Raw genomic sequence first — 16,189 nt, forward strand, 5'->3', positions numbered from 1 at the left:
TCTCACATCCATGCTCTATGTTTTAATGTTCTCAGTCTCGCTTATTTTGGCTTTGGTACCACATTTCTTATTCAGAGTCCTTGCAGTCAGGTATTGCGGAACTGGCAGATGATACCAACCCAAAGCCAGACAGCATTGGTATTAGCTCATCCTGAGTGGCGAAGGGGCTCTGGGCTTTGCCTTGCCTGAGATGCTGGCAGTGGAAAGTACCTTCTTACAGTTGAGGAAGTGTGGCCAGAGTGGGAAAATGTACAGCAATCTTAAGAAAAGCCCAACCGCATACACATGTGCCATGAAAAGAAAAGAGATCTCTGGGCATCTGTAATGAGGACCACTGAGCACCATCTCCTCCCTGTCAGATGCACCAATGCTCAGAACTGATTCCGTTACCCTGCACTACTCTCTACCTGCTTCTCCACTCTCTAATTCTCCAGGCATTTTCACCATTGTAGTTTGAGCTGAAAAACAGTGAGACAATGTACAGCAGACATTTGTATACAAGCAACGATAACAGAAACTTCTATTTATTTTTAATAATGTGACCTCATTCTCAATAGGCTCCTTGGAGCTGTTATTTTGGAATCTCTAATGACAAGCTGATTTGCAGAAAAAAACAAAAGGAGGAGTTACAGATAAATTGAGGCAGGAAATTTGTATTAATTTGATGGGCTCTCTTTATCTTCTTTTTTTTTGAAAGCTACAGTTTAGTTGGTAAATATTTACCATTGCCAACGTACAATGGAATATGTGTAACATTTCTTTTATCAAAATTTTAAGCGGCCAAATAGCCTAATCTAATATCTTCATAGCTATTATTTTAAAGACTTGCCACCATAAAATCCTCAAGCATTTATATTTATTTCTCAAATATGTTTGGTATACCAGCAGACCTAACAAAAGGAGACTTGGGATGTCTTCCTGATAGAAAATGTGGAATTACAGGACGGGTGCAGTGGCTCATGCCTGTAATCCCAGCGTTTTGGGAGGGAAGTGGGGGGATCCCTGAGTTCAGGAATTCAAGACCAGCCTGGCCAACATGGTGAAACCCTGTCTCTACTAAAAATACAAAAAAAATTTAGCTAAGTGTGGTGGTGTATGCCTGTAATCCCAGCTACTCGGGAGGCTGAGGCAGGAGAATCTCTTAAACCTAGTAGGCGGAGGTTGCAGTGAGCTAAGATTGTGCCTGGGCAACAAGAGCGAAAACTCCGTCTTCAGAAAAAAAAGAAAGAAAGAAAAAGAAAATGTGGAGTTAGAAATAATCATTCCATAATCATGGAATCACAAAAAGGTATATAGACATATTATCAGGAAGCAACTAGTGGATCCAGATAGAAGATACAAAACAGTTTAAATAGACATGGATCTTTCCTTTAAGAAACTGCTAACAAAATGAGAAACAGGAAAGGTGTGAATCTTGACTCTGGCAGTTACTGGTTCTGTGACCCCAGACAAGTCACTTAACCCTCCCTGAACCTCAGCTTGGTCATCCGGAATAAGGATATAAATAATAACAGCTTTACCTAGCTATTTATGAGAATAAAAGAGTAATTATCTTTCAAGTGCTTGGCATGATGCCTAGTAAATATTAGGGGCTCAGAAAGTCAGTGGCAATGCTGGGTGGAGTAGATATGCTCCATGTCTACATAGGCGACAACATGGGAAAACAGAAGGGAAAAATAACCCACATCACACCTAGCGAGTAGGTAGCACTTGCCTGATTTTATAGAGGATGAAACTGAACTTCAGAGGCTCCAGAGACCTGCTCAGGCTCCACATTTCCTAAGAGGCCAGAATATAAATCCAAATCCGTCTCTACCTTTGCTCCCGTTTCTTTATACCACATTTGCCTCTTTTGTGCCTGGGAGCTGCAGACACTCAGCTTTAAAGAACTGGTGCCGGAGATACGGTTCTGGAGGAAGAACCGCGTGCAGTGACCAGTAGGGTGGGTATGGAGGGAGGAGAAAAACTGTGTGAACATCACCAGGTGGATGAAGTATCACAACCGTCATTCTCAGTGGTCACAGAAAAGAAACAGAATTCATGATATTTTGAGGAACAGTCCCAACATGAATGACAACAAGAAAAGGAAAAAATCCAAAAAGTTCTCCAAGGTGCCTACCATATATTCCATCCTTCCAAAGGGGAAACTTTAACACTATTTATTAAGCATTAGAAACAGTGGGGGAAGTTCAGTTCGCATTTTTAAGACGAGGAAAGGGTGCTCAACAGTGCAAAACTGCATGCATGATCTTCTCCTTTGTCCTTACTCTCACTTTGCACGTATTACCTAGCTTTCTCTATAAAGAATTTGTATCCCACTCTTTGTTCAAGCTGGCCTTTCTGGTGAGGGTGATACGAGCTGATGATGTCAAGGAGGTACAAAGGATCTACTTTTTCAATGTTACACCTGAGATTACTAGAGGCTGGGAAGGGTAGGGGGAAGGTGGAGGACAGGAGACATTTGTTTAGATACAAAATTACAGCTAGACAGGAGGGATAAGCTCTCATGTTCTATAGCACCACAGGATGACTACAGTTAACAGTACATAGTTTTAAAATAGCTAGAAGAGGCCGGGCGCGGTGGCTCAAGCCTGTAATCCCAGCACTTTGGGAGGATCACGAGGTCAGAAGATCGAGACCAGACTAACACGGTGAAACCCCGTCTCTCCTGACTAACACGGTGAAACCCCGTCTCTACTAAAAAATACAAAAAAAAAAAAAAAAAACCTAGACGGGCTCGGTGGCGGGCGCCTGTAGTCCCAGCTACTCGGGAGGCTGAGGCAGGAGAATGGCGTGAACCCCGGAGGCGGAGCTTGCAGTGAGCTGAGATCGCGCCACTGCTCTCCAGCCTGGGCAACAGAGCGAGACTCCGTCTCAAAAAAAAAAAAAAAAAAAAATAGCTAGAAGAGAGGCTATTGAATGTTTCCAGCACAAGAAGTAAAAAATGTTTGAGATGATGGATATCCTCATTACCCTGATGTCATCACTAGACATTGTATGTATTGAAACATTACTAGCTACCCCATAAATATATACAATTATTATATGTCAATTTAAAAATAAATAAAAACTTAAAAAACATTTTCAGGATGGAAGCTATATTGAATGCACTCACATCTATTATAGTCTCATGAATTATTATAAAAAGGTTTTTATGGAAAAAAAAAGTTGCACCTGAGGTTAATAAAGATTACTTCTAATTTTAAACTTTGCCTAAGGAATGCTGAATAGGGAAAACATGCAAATTTTATACAAATAACATTTGTGTATCCTTTTACTTCATACATTTGGATACACAGCTTGGATAAATTTTAGTGACTACTACTAGACTGAGGAAACAAAATGCAGGGTATTATTTAAATACAAGGTAATTGTTCCATTAATTCACTTCCCTCTAGAAAGTGCAACCAGAAAAAGAAGGAAAGCAAATTATCCAGGAGATTGCAATTCACATGCATAATTAATCTGCCTGCTGAATCTGGTGTCGGCTTTTCTGCTATGGAGAACATAATCTCTTTTCCACTTTAGCTTATCCAGTCAAGAAGGAGTGTGAGTGAGTGTGTGTGTGTGTTTCTGTGTGTCTGTGTGTGTGTGTGAGAGAGAAAGAGAGAGAGAGGGAGACCCTCCCTTCTGTCCATGCAACTGATGCTGAAACAAGAATCAATGCTGCAACCACAGAACTGTGGGTTTGCTAGTTCCCCAATTTAACATAGCTTTTCCTTCCGCCAGAAAGAACAACTGACCATCTTTGAGAAACAGGCTCCTTGTACTTGTAAGTGGGGCTGACACAGCCGTGGCTCTAAAGTTGAGCAAAACTTACTTAAACCCAGTAAGTGGATCGCTTTTACCTCTCTTCTTCCACTAACATTTAAAACAATGTTTCATTCTTTCTCAGTTTTTAGGACACCTATATTTGGCCATTACTATACAATCATAGATATGTATGCTTGGGTATAAAAACTGGAATGTTTAATCTATTCATGTCTATGAGTCACAACAGACTAGAAAATGTGAATGCCACTCGGCTAAAATTATTCTAAACTTTAAAGGCCAGGCATGGTGGCTCACGCCTGTAATCCCAGCACTTTGGGAGGCCGAGGCAGGCAGATCATGAGGTCAGGAGATCGAGACCATCCTGGCTAACACGGTGAAACCTGTCTCTACTAAAACTACAAAAAAATTAGCCAGGCATGGTGGCAGGCGCCTCTAGTCCCAGGTACTTGGGAGGCTCAGGCGGGAGAATCGCTTGAACCCAGGAGGGGGAGGTTTCAGTGAGCCAAGATTGAGCCACTGCACTCCAGCCTGGGCGACAGAGCGAGACTCTGTCTCAAAACAAACAAACAAACAAAAAGACTAAGAACCTTTTAAAGTTTTTGAGGGTGGAGATCATGTTCTGTGACCCATGCAGAGGCCTATAATTGTTAACAACCAACTACTACTCAGTCAAGTGTACAGAGGCGCTGACTACAGATACTGCTGCTGCTGCTGCTGCTGTGATGACACAGAATAGTCTGTTTAATAAAATCACTTATCATATAGATGCATTTATTTGGGGGGGATTATGATTATTTGGGCTCAACTTGAGGGCTTAGGTACAAATAAACACCATGGTTTGCTCCGTTTATCTCAGGAAGTTGCCTTGAAATTCAACAGTTAAGACAAAATTGATCCAATTGTAGAAAATAAATAAAACACGTGAATGAATGAACGTGCCTTCAAATATGTAAAGGCACCAGAAACTACCTCACAGGTCTGTATGACAACCAGATGCTTTCATAGGGTTAAAGCACTTGGAAAAACACCTGATTCAATGTAAGTATTAGCTGTTATTATTAGGATGATTAATTGAAACTTCTCCCACTCCCCCCACACCAATGTCTTACAAGATGGAGCAGTTATGAAATTTCTGGGCAGACTGATGTAAGCATTGAAACTGACAAACCAAAACAACAGGAACAGTCAATAGTATAAGGCAGGAAGTTGGATCAGAAGGGAACTGAGGAAAGCAACAAGGAGATGCCATGTGGGGATCACCATGACCACAGCGGCTGTAGGGAGATATCCCTAGGAAACCAACATCCAATCAGGAGGTGACTTCCGAGAGCCTCAAAATGAAGACACTGTGGAACATCACACGTTTTTAAGAAGTGCGTTTCCACCTGGCAAAATAGGAACGCTTGAAACTCTTCATATCTGCGGACACTGATTAGTTTTATATTTTGATGGGTTCTAATTCTAATTTTTATTTCTGCAATGTTCAATATACAGATGAAATAGTATCATTTCATTTGATATCTGTAAGTTGGGAAACTAGCAGATAAAAAAACACTAGGAAGAAAATTAGATTAACTGAAATAATGTCACTCTGCTATAAAATCTATTAGTCATAAAATCCAAGCCTTCATAGTCTTACTTTATAAGTGTTTGACTCTTCATAAATATAACCTTATAAGCAGATATCTTAATTTTATTTTACCTAACCTGATTTTAAAATTTGCTTGTCATCTCTCCCATATACACAAAAGGACCTGTACTCTTTAGGTAACAAGGAGAAGTTGACTTGAGAATTTGCTGAGAATAATCCAAAGTGACTAAGTAAAAGTTAACAACTGCTCTTGTGTTCTTTGTCATCAAATAAGTCCATTATCTGGCATATAGTTTTGGCAAGGGTAGCTAAGTTTTTGCCCAACCAATGTATTTATACTAAAATAATGAGATTATAATTTTGCCTGTTTGCTAGTCATTGTACATTTTTTTAAATTTCTTGAGGTCAATGTCTATATGATACTTTGAAGCTAAAATGAGACTAGGGCTTTGGCAAAGCTGAAGCATGCTAGAATGCAAAATATTAAATTATTGTTGTATCTTCATTCATAGCAATAAATGGAAACTCAGTAAATATTAAGTTAATAAGTGCAATCAAAGTCTTTCATGCATATGTAAGAAGCTGAGAAAAAATACTTGTGACAAGTTTTCAATTCAGTAAATACCATTAGTATCTACTATGTGCCAGAAAAGATAGAGAAGGAGCTCAGGTCTGTCAGCAAATAAGGACTTGAAACTAAGACAATATGATTAATACTACACTTACGCTGAGATCAGAGCATTAAGCAAATGCACACCCAAGAAACATTTAGTGGGGGCAGGGAGAAGATGGGAAGGCCTCCAAAAGATATGTTTCTTGAAGTCAGCCTTGAAAAATGATCAGAAGTTTTAAAAATAAAGAAGAATGCAATTAAAGAAACAGTTGGAGTGAAAAAGGGTGAAAGAGAATGGAACTTTCTGGTGGCTTGTGGTCTGGTGCACCAAAATGTGGGTTAGCAGTGGTGGGGGAGGGGATGGGGTAGTGGGAGGTTGAACAGAAGGAAGTGACAAGAAATAAGATTGGGGAAGTGGGTTGAGGCAAGTTTGTAAAGGCACACAATTCTTTAGTAAAATTATGCATTAATTTAAAAATAGTTATTCATCCCATTATTATATAAAACCTGCAATGATACCTCTTATTTATAAAAATAAAAATGTTTGTAAATTTATTACAAAGTTTTTCTTCTCTCTCTCTCTTTTCTCTCTTTCTCTTGCTCTCTCTCTTTTATCCTCTCTCTCTTAAAACTGTGAGTGCCAAGATCTTGTTAGCCAGATTCAACAAGGAAAGTCTACAAACACCTACCTCTGAGAAAAATATGCTGGCCTGGAAGGGAGGATCTGTAATAGACACAGTCAGTAGGAGCCTGAAGTCCTGACCATCTACTGCCCCCACCTTAACTGCCCAGTGACCTATGGCCAGTTCCTTCAACCCTCTAGCCCATTCGTTATCTCTAAAGGTAGTTGAGAGGATTAAACGAGGTGATGCATAAAGAATAGCTGCTTACACTACATGCTTATAATTATTGAGTGCTATTATTAATTTCCCGTCCTCTCCAAGTTAAATGGTTACATTCAAATGAGACTACTTGTTGGTCTTTCCTTCCCCAAAGGGTTCAGAGATAGAATTATAAATGAAGTTAACGCACCGAAATTGTTTCCCAAATTACCGATTGTTCCAAGGCATAATTTACAAAAGAGTCGAAAATTTAAATGCTACAAAGAAAAGCGTCTCTGGGATTGCTAAGGAAATGTCCTTCTAGGCACAGCTCCATCCCACCACAGCGGTGCTTGTTCAAAGGGCAAGACCTAGAAGATTTTTCCCCTCATGTTCCTGGGGGTGAGCTAGAATGAAGAGGAATATCTTCGTAACATATGGGATTGATGCTTTAGCAATGTAAACTTAATTTTAAACAGGAGACCTTTTTATTTTGAATTAACTTTCTCGTAGTCCTTTTTATTCCTTCTTAAATATAAGAAAAATACTGACATTCCTTAGCATTCTAATTTATTTTATTCTCACTAATAGTTTTACTTAAAATAAGACACAGCATATTTTTAGTCTGTTCTTTCCTGGGGTTCAAGTCCCTCTTCTCTCAATTTCACATTTTTGCTTATTTGAAACTATTCAGGTGAGATGTGCAACGTAACATTGGTGGTCACATTTTGCAGTTTCCAGAAATTCACATTTATAGGTAAATGATTAATTCCATTCAAATTTGTCTACACAGACATTCTTTAAACAATTATTCTTAATGGAAACCAAATAGAAACATATGACAAATGTATGTCAATTCAAAATCAAGATGTGTGTGAATAAGCCACCTTTATTTGTTTACTGATAGTCCTGACAGAGTAATTTTAGAAAACAAGTTGCTATGTTAAAGAAAAAGTTCTGTTTTGATAAATATCCTGATTAATGTTTCCATTTCCAGTCTGAATGGCTTTTATGATTATCATTTGTCAACGGTTCTTAGTGTTATATGATAGCGGTAATTAAGTAAAAGCTTATACTACAAAATTTGAAGTGTCTATGGGCAAAGTTTCTGCAATAAATATCCTATATCAACTGTATCAAAATTTCTATTGTAGATAAAAAGCCTTTCTCCCAGAATTTGAGTGAATATTCATTGGTATGGTCATAAGCATAACAATTCAGATAATCCTACAGAAACACTACAATTAAGCATTACACAAATTGCTTTTATTTTTAGAGAACAAATGGAAAAGAGAAAACCTCTAATTCCATGTGGTTATACAGCACACCCATTAAAAACCCTTGGCGCCAAAAATCACTCAAATAGCCAGTATCACATTCAGTAACATATGACTCAAGATATTAATATATCCACTAAAGTACTGTAAAGAAGTTTTTAAGAAAAACAGAACTGCAGGAACTAAAATTAAACTACCCCCATTAGGCCAATAAGCAGTACAATCTAAATTATCAATGTACGCTTTTCCTGAAAACATTTTAAAGAAGATAAAATCACAGTAAATAGCCTTCCTGAAATAGAGCAATAGACATAAACCGCAACATGGTTTGGTTTTAAAAGGAAAAAGAAACCTTAATTTTGGGCAGGGGTGATAACTGCAGATAAGTTGAGAAGAACTCAGCCCGGAGAGCAGAGGTGCTCCATCTTGGATGGCCACACGAGGTGGCAGCAGATGTCCTGGCCAGTTAGACAGAGGCAGGAATCACAGAGTTCTCAGGTGACCTGTTCAGATGTCTAGTCCCCCGAAGGCAAAACCCACAATCCACAGAAACAGTGCCGAAGGACATCACAAGCACTTAAAACAAACAAAAACACATGAAGAAAATTTACCTTGTGGGAAAAAAGCTGTCCTTGGTAGTACTGGTGTATGACCAGGAACCCCTTCTTTCTGATCTGCAGAACAGCTTTGTCAAGCCCGGGTGTGTGGTCACAAGGCAGGAAGTGACTAGAATGACAAATCATCAGCCAGGAAAGAAAAAGATTTTGTCTTTATAAGGACATTTTAACTTTTTTTTTCATGTCCCCGCCCCACCAAAAATCACCTGACAGAACAGGTCACACTGAAATTCAGACACCTCCTACCACTTCCTCTTTTTTTTTTTTTTTTTTTTTTTTTTGAGACAAGGTCCCGCTCTTTTACCCACCTCTTTATAAGCATTTTTCTTTCTCCCTTTCTCCTCCAGCTGTCTTTAAGTAGTCCCTGGGCTACTTAAACCTTTCTGATTCTAGATAGTAAGGCAAGGTCAGACTGATAACTTGACTTCTTTGACTCCAGTTGCAAAAGCAAAGCCCAGGTGCCTACCTACTTACAGCAAAGATCAACAAATTATTCATTTTTAGTGAAAGAGCCAGAGAAAAAGGTGGCAAAACACCTGAAACAAATGAAAAGGGATTTCCTTGGGAAAGCCCCACCCCACCTGCAATCAAACCTTTCTGGAGTCCTCTAGCAGTGATCTCATTGGTGCAAACAAAACAGAATGATCGCTTTAAGTGAAGGACATGAAAAGGAAGGTTACTAGATTATTTACTCGTTCTTTTATTTATAGAACATCTATGTGCTCGGGATCTCTTTAACCCAATTAAGTATCTCAATTATTTAAGCATTTCCTATAAAGAGCAGCAGTAGATTGCACAGGCAGCTGTTATATTTAAATGGGTGGCTTAATTCCTTCTTACAGGCAGGATTTTTTTTGAATGTACATTTTATAAAATTAGCAGGTGGTGGCGGGGGAAGCGCTATTCTGTACCCAAACCCCAGATGCTTGAGGGCAAATTCCTATCTTCAAACGGAGCATCCTCAAGCGCTCACGACGGTTGTGAAGACTGTGGCACCCTGGGTTATGTTGACTAAATATTAGACATGTCTCCACATTGCCTGGAGACTGTGTGCGGTTCCAGTAGTCAATCTGCTGTTTAGGAATGAGGGTGTGTGGCTGTGCTCCCAGGTCAGATGCTGCGCTGAAGATACCTGCTCCGGAGTCGACATGCTGGGCCCTGGGCCTCTCAGGTGGTCACGGTATTCTGACTGGTTGGAGGGCTGCCCTTATACTTCTTTTGCTTTTTTGATTTCTCCTCTAGAAAGTTCCTGTTTCTGACCTTAAATGTTAAACCAAACTGTTCTGGTTTATCTACTTCATTAGCCAGTGGTGTGGTGACCTCATCAGAAGCCCACAGGGGCTATCTTGAGGAACTGGGTGGGTGGAAGAACAGGACGAGACGGTGGGGATTCTAGAAACGGTTCACCTCACCGAGAGCTATCAGCCCTCTTGTGATTTCCCAGGGAAGAGTCGGGGGCTGAGGGACTCTTTTTTCTCCATTGCATAATCACTCCCAATTAATAAGTTGCAGAGAGCTTTCAAGAAGCACCTAAATTCTTTCAGGACACCAGAGGAACATCCATGCGTTGCTGTTACACCATTGCTCACACTACAAAGCAGCAAAATGCTGTCCTCATTTGGGGCCCTGCAGCAGGACTCTGTAGATAATGTCCTGATCGTCTTAACAGATACAAGAGGTTGTAACTGTGGACCTCCCTGATCTGGTTCCACATCCTGGTGGTTTCAGAATGGCATAAGGGCCCAAGGGTGACACTTCATGAAGGGGAACATATATTTATTCCTTTACCTTGGAGAAGGAAAGTGCAGTATGCTGTATCTAGTGGTGCCTGGTCATCTGAGGCCAGAGGAATCTACAAAGAAGAGCAAAATATATTTGTGCATTGGTTCAACAAGTGTTTGCATGCCTTTCTGAATTGGCGATTCAGAAATAAATAAGACACAATTGCTGTTCTCAAGGAGTATAGTCTAGTGGGGAAAAAATATGTAAGTAAATAAATGCCATCTATAATAGAGGGGTGAAAAAGGCAGTGTGATATCAAAGCAGTTGCAGCTTTGAGCAGAGGAGACGTTTGTTAAGTGAAGAAAAGGATTTAGGATTCCAGGCAATGTCTAGATTGTAGAAGATGAAAGGCACTGACTTGGGTGCTGCTTACAGACACCCAGTTAATACAGTCGTCTTCTACCCTAGCACCCATGGCAGGCACCCACACCCCCTCAGCCACATCCTGGCCAGCACCATTGCAAGCCCTGCCCTACTCCCTCAATCTTAATCTCTTTATCTGCCTCTCAGTGGTGTAAGTGTACCCAGTTTCAGGCAATTGTTTAGGTCCTAGACCAAGACTTTTTCAGAGAATAGTATTTTACTGCTGTTGGTGTTTTAAATTGCTTGTACAGCATAATAGTAAACAGAAGACTGACTTTTGGTTTTCTTACGTTTTTATGTTCTCCACAGACAGTGCGCCCCCTTATGGCCTGCAGCTGGAGTGGACCTCTCTCACCCCACCCTCTATGAGACTCCACTGCCAGCCAGTCCCTGGCCTGGGTTTTGCCTTCCTCTAAGCCCTACCACCCTCTCAGACTTCATCCCACCCTCTCCTGCCCTGAAGCCTCTGGCCTCAGTCCCAGATACCAGATCACCTGCTACACTTGGGCCTCTGAATATTGCTGAGGAAAGTCACAGAAACAGAAACTTGGAATGCTAAAAAGTCAAGATGCTTGACTTCACATTACTTCCCATAAATACTTTTATTCAATTTTATTAAGTCTTGAGAACAGGCATTCTCAACTTGGAGTCCATAGACCCCTAAAACTAAATGCATAATTTTGTGTGTATGTACTTTTTTCTGGGAGAAGGGTCCATTGTATTAGTAAAGAGATCACAGACCCCAAAAAGTTGGGCATTTATTCTAAACTCTCTCCTCTTGCCTCAACCTTCCACTCCACCCTCCTATGCTTTGTCCTGGCCCAAGATTCTTCTGCTGCCCCTTCTTGACTGAGATGATCCAAGTGGTCTGGTATGAGCTTCCCCTCTACTCTCACAATATCCACATCTTCCTCCTCTTTCAGTCTTAATGGAAGCAGCATTCTTCTTTCTTCCCAAGGCCAGTGTTTCATTACTATCTCACTCTTAATCTTCTACTTCCTTAGATACCTTGCTCCATCAATTATCCCATGTTTTTCTAGCATCTTAATGCTAGCATCTTCAGCTCTCCCTACTTCCTCTCCAGGTACTCACAGGATTTGTACAAAGAGAAAAACACTTTTGCTTCACTCTACAGCCCACCATCATCCCAATATATGATGGGCAGGGAATGAAGATGAATTAAGATGGGTACAGTCCCTGCTGTTGTAGAATGTCCACTATAGTTGAAGACACAGACAAGGAAAAAAGGCAAGTGAAGAGTTCTCCATTTGGAATCACAACAGATGAAAAGCAGTGTCCCTGGTAACACACAGCACTAACCCAGATTTGGGGCCTGGGAGGCAGAGAGAGGGAGCATCAAAGTGGTGACGAGTAAAGAATCTGGGCCAGCTGGCTGGGGTCAGACTCCAGTTCTACTGTTGTACTAGCTGTGTGATCTTGGGCAAATTGTTTACCAGCACTGGCCTCAGTTTCCTCATCTAGAAAATGGGGATAAGAACAGTGTCTATTTGATACAGTTGTTGCAAGGGTTAAGTGAATTGATATATGTAAAGAACTTAGAAGAGTGCCTGGCACATAGTATATGCTATGTACGTGTTAACTAATCTTTTAATATTTACATCAAGCTCTGGACTAGACCCCTAACATACATTATTTCATTTATTCCTCACAACAACTCTATGAATTAGGTATGATTATTAATATTTGTTCTTTAATTTTTAAAATAATGGCTTCATTGCAATATGCTTTACATACCATAAAATTCACCTTTAAAAAGTATACAATTGAGTGGTTTGTTGTATTTTAACAGAGTTGTGCAACAATTACACTGTATAATTCCAGAACATTTTCATCATCCCCAAAAGAAACTCTGTACCCATTAGCAATTCCTCCCCATTCACCCCCATCTCCCAAATTCCCAGCCATAGCCAACCACTAGTTTATTTGCTCTATATATAAATTTGCCTATTCTGGACATTTCATATAAAGGGAATTACACAATACATGTTCTTTTGTTATGAGCCTCTTTCACTTAGCATGTTTTCAAGGTCCATCCATGTTGTCACATGTCAGTACTTCACTTTATTATTTATTCTTTTATTTTGAGACAGGGTCTCACTCTGTCACCCAGCCTGAAATGCAGGGGTGCGATTATAGCTTGCTGAGGCCTTGAACGCCTGGGCTCAAGCCATCCTCCCGTCTCAGCTTCCTGAGTAGCTGGGACTACAGGCACACACGATCACACCTGGCTAATTAATTTCTTTTTTTTTTTTTCTATAGAGACAGGGTCTTGTCGTGTTGGCCAGGCTGGTCTCAAATTCCTGGGCTCAGGTGATCCTCTTGCCTCGGCCTCCCAAAGTGCTGGGACTACAGACATGAGCCACTGCACCTGGCCTTCGTTCCTTTTTATAGAAGAATGACATTCCACTGTATGAATATATCAAATTTTATTTGCTCATCAGCTGATGGATATTCACAAGCTCTCTACTATTTGATATTATAAAAAATGCTGCAGTCAACATTTGTGTACATTTTGTGTGTGTGGACATATGTTTTCTTTGATTTATTAATCAAAGTAATATATGTATTTAGTTTTAGAAGTCAAATAGTACCTCAAGGCTCCTCATGAAACACCAGTCTCCTGACACACTCCTTCCCCACTGATTCCATTCCCTAGAATCAAGTATTTTCAACAGTTTTAGCTAGTTCTTCTGTTGTTTTGTTCCATATTTCTAGAGTTACGCTTATGGAATATCTTGATTAGGTTCAGATACATACATATATACGTATATATGTGTTCATATATTTTTTTCCTTCCTACTTGAAAGATAAATATTTGAGCTTCTCACATCCCCTAGTCCAACATATACATGGTAACCTTCCCATCATCCTCCAGAGCAGTTTACAATATCCTTTTAGTTAAATCAATACTCAAGTTTTTACAGCGACTCAAAATATTCATAACTGAGTTAGGAATATTTTGCATTATGTTTTTGTATCTTTTTTGATATGCTAGGTTTCTATGTACATATTACTAATTCTGTATAAACTCTCCAAAAGAGCTAAAATACAATTTAAAACATCAAGAAATGATTCCATCCCTTGTTTCCCCCTTGGAGAGGCCCTTCCTCCTGTTCGGTCCTGCTGCCCAGCTGCCTTCTAGAAGCTTCCCTTCCTCATCACTCTGGGGACCCCTTTATTCTCCATCTAGGCTGAATCTCCTATTTCCGGACCACACACCATCCCACTTTCTTGGTCTACTTCCTTGTTTAAATGAGCATATCCTCTAGTGGATTCTTGAGAAAGAGTATATGGAACATAAATTTCTTGAGACATTTTATAGTTGAAAACTATCTTCATTCTTTGAAGTCCATACTGGAAATCATTTTCTCAGAATTTGGAAGGAATTGTTCCTGTGTGTTCTAGGTTCCAGGGTTGCTGTTGAGACATCTGATATCATTCTGACTTATGGTCCCTTTCACGTCATTTTTGGTTTCTCTCGGAAAATTTTTAGAATTTTTTTAATGCCAGATGTTCTGAAAATTGTTGGTGATCTGTCTTAGTGTAAGTCTGTTTTCATCTACCATGCAAGGTACTCAGTGGTCCTTTCTAATTGGGAAATTCAAGTCTCTCAGTTCTGGGAAATAGTTTCTCTCTCCATCTCTTGTCTCCTTTCCTCTGTTTCCTATGCTCTATTTCCCTGGGATTACATTTATTTGCATGTTATGCCTCTTGGATTAATCTTCTAATTTCCTTTATTTCCTCCCATCTTCTGCCTCTTAGCCTTCCTATTCTACTGTTAGAATTTTTCTACACTTGCTTCAAAACTTCCATTGAATGTTTTATTTCTGCTTTCACCTCAAAATTTATCTCTTAGTCTGTTTTGTGCTGTTATAACAAAATATCTCCGACTAGGTAACTTATAATAAACAGAAATTCATTGACTCACAGTTCTGGAGGCTGGGAAGTCCAATATAAGGTGCCAGCATCTTATAAGGGTCTTCTTGCTGCCTCATCCCATGGCAGAAGGCAAGAAGGCAAGGAAGCAAGACTGGGACAAACTTGCCTTTTTATAATGGCATTAATTCTACGTGGGCAGTCACCCCTTTAAGGCCTCACCTCTTTAATACTATCACAATGGCAATTAAATTTCAACATGAGTTTTGGAGGGGACATTCAAACCATAGCAATTGCTAAAAACCCTTTTTTCCTGCATGTTTCTTTTTTAAATTTTATATAGCAACATGTGGGTGGGGACAGGGTGGGGAATGTCTTACTGCTCCTTACATAAACTTTCTACTAATCTTCCTATTTTTCAAGTCCCTCTTGCACTCTGCCTCCAAAGGTATCTGGTGCCTCAGAGTACTGAGCTTTGCTGAGTGCCCATGGTGGGATATGAATTACTTCTCTATGGCTTCTCTCATTATAGGCTTGGAATTCAGCTTTTCCATATCTGTTAAGGCTAGTGTTATCACCTATTTCATGGTCTCCAACATACTGCTGACATCTCTGGTATACTATTGGCTCATTTGATATTAGTCTCACGTACTAGACTTGGAATTCCATGAGGCCAAGTGCTGTGTTTGCTTTGTTAACTTCTAAACACTGTATCCAGCATTTCAAAAACGTTTGTTGAATAAATTAATGAAGAGGACTAAGCTGAGACTTGAAGAATGACATGGAAAGGAAAGGTGGAAATGTACTATAAGCATAAGGGAATCGCATGTGTGAAAGATCACAGGTGGGAGAAATAAAAGTACATCAAAAATATGACCAAAACTGGATGCTACTGTGGTTTAAGAGTGCGAAGCTGGGGGAAAGTGCAGAGAAAGAGAAAAACTGGAGGATTTTGCAGAGACCAAGTCATAGTGGATCTTTTAACTGTGTTTAGGAGTTTGGGCTTTACCCTGTGTATTAATCAGGGCTTTCCAGAGAAACAGAACAATAGGATATGTGTCTGTGTGTATGTATTTATGCATGTATGTATATGTATAAAGAGCTTTATTACAAGGAATTGGTTCATGTGATTAGGGAGGCTGACAGGTCCCAAGATCTTCATAATGATTCAGTAAGCTGGAGACCCAGGAGAGCCAGTGGTGAAGTTCTAGCCTGATGGCTGGCAGGCCTGAGACCCAGGAAGATCCAGTGTTTCAGTTTGAGTCCAAAGGGAGAAAAAAGCCAAAGTCTCAGCTCAAAGGCAGTCAGTCAGGAAGAATTCTCTCTCACTCAAGGGATGGTCAACCTTTTTGCTCTATTCAGGCCTTCAGCTGATTGGATGAGGGCCACCCCCTTAGGGAGGGCCATTTGCTTAACTCAGTCTACCAAGTTAAATGTTAACATCACCCAAAACA

The 16,189-nt window shown here is 40.0% G+C and overlaps 1 protein-coding gene across 3 annotated transcripts in view; it reads right to left on the reverse strand.

Annotated features, from left to right (window-relative positions):
* LCP1 (lymphocyte cytosolic protein 1) overlaps positions 1 to 8,754 on the reverse strand; it is a 56,658-nt gene extending 47,904 nt beyond the window's left edge. For 2 of the 3 annotated variants that reach the window (XM_065533222.2, XM_005585798.4), the window contains exon 1: positions 8,688 to 8,754. The gene's annotated coding sequence lies outside the window, so the exon portion shown is untranslated. Of the gene's footprint in view, positions 1 to 8,428 lie in introns of all 3 variants that reach the window. The other variant, XM_045376938.2, reaches the window with a different exon arrangement.
* Between the last annotated feature and the right edge of the window lie 7,435 nt (positions 8,755 to 16,189).

This window comes from Macaca fascicularis, chromosome 17 (genome assembly GCF_037993035.2).
Source record: "Macaca fascicularis isolate 582-1 chromosome 17, T2T-MFA8v1.1".
Classification (NCBI taxonomy): Eukaryota; Metazoa; Chordata; class Mammalia; order Primates; family Cercopithecidae; genus Macaca; species Macaca fascicularis.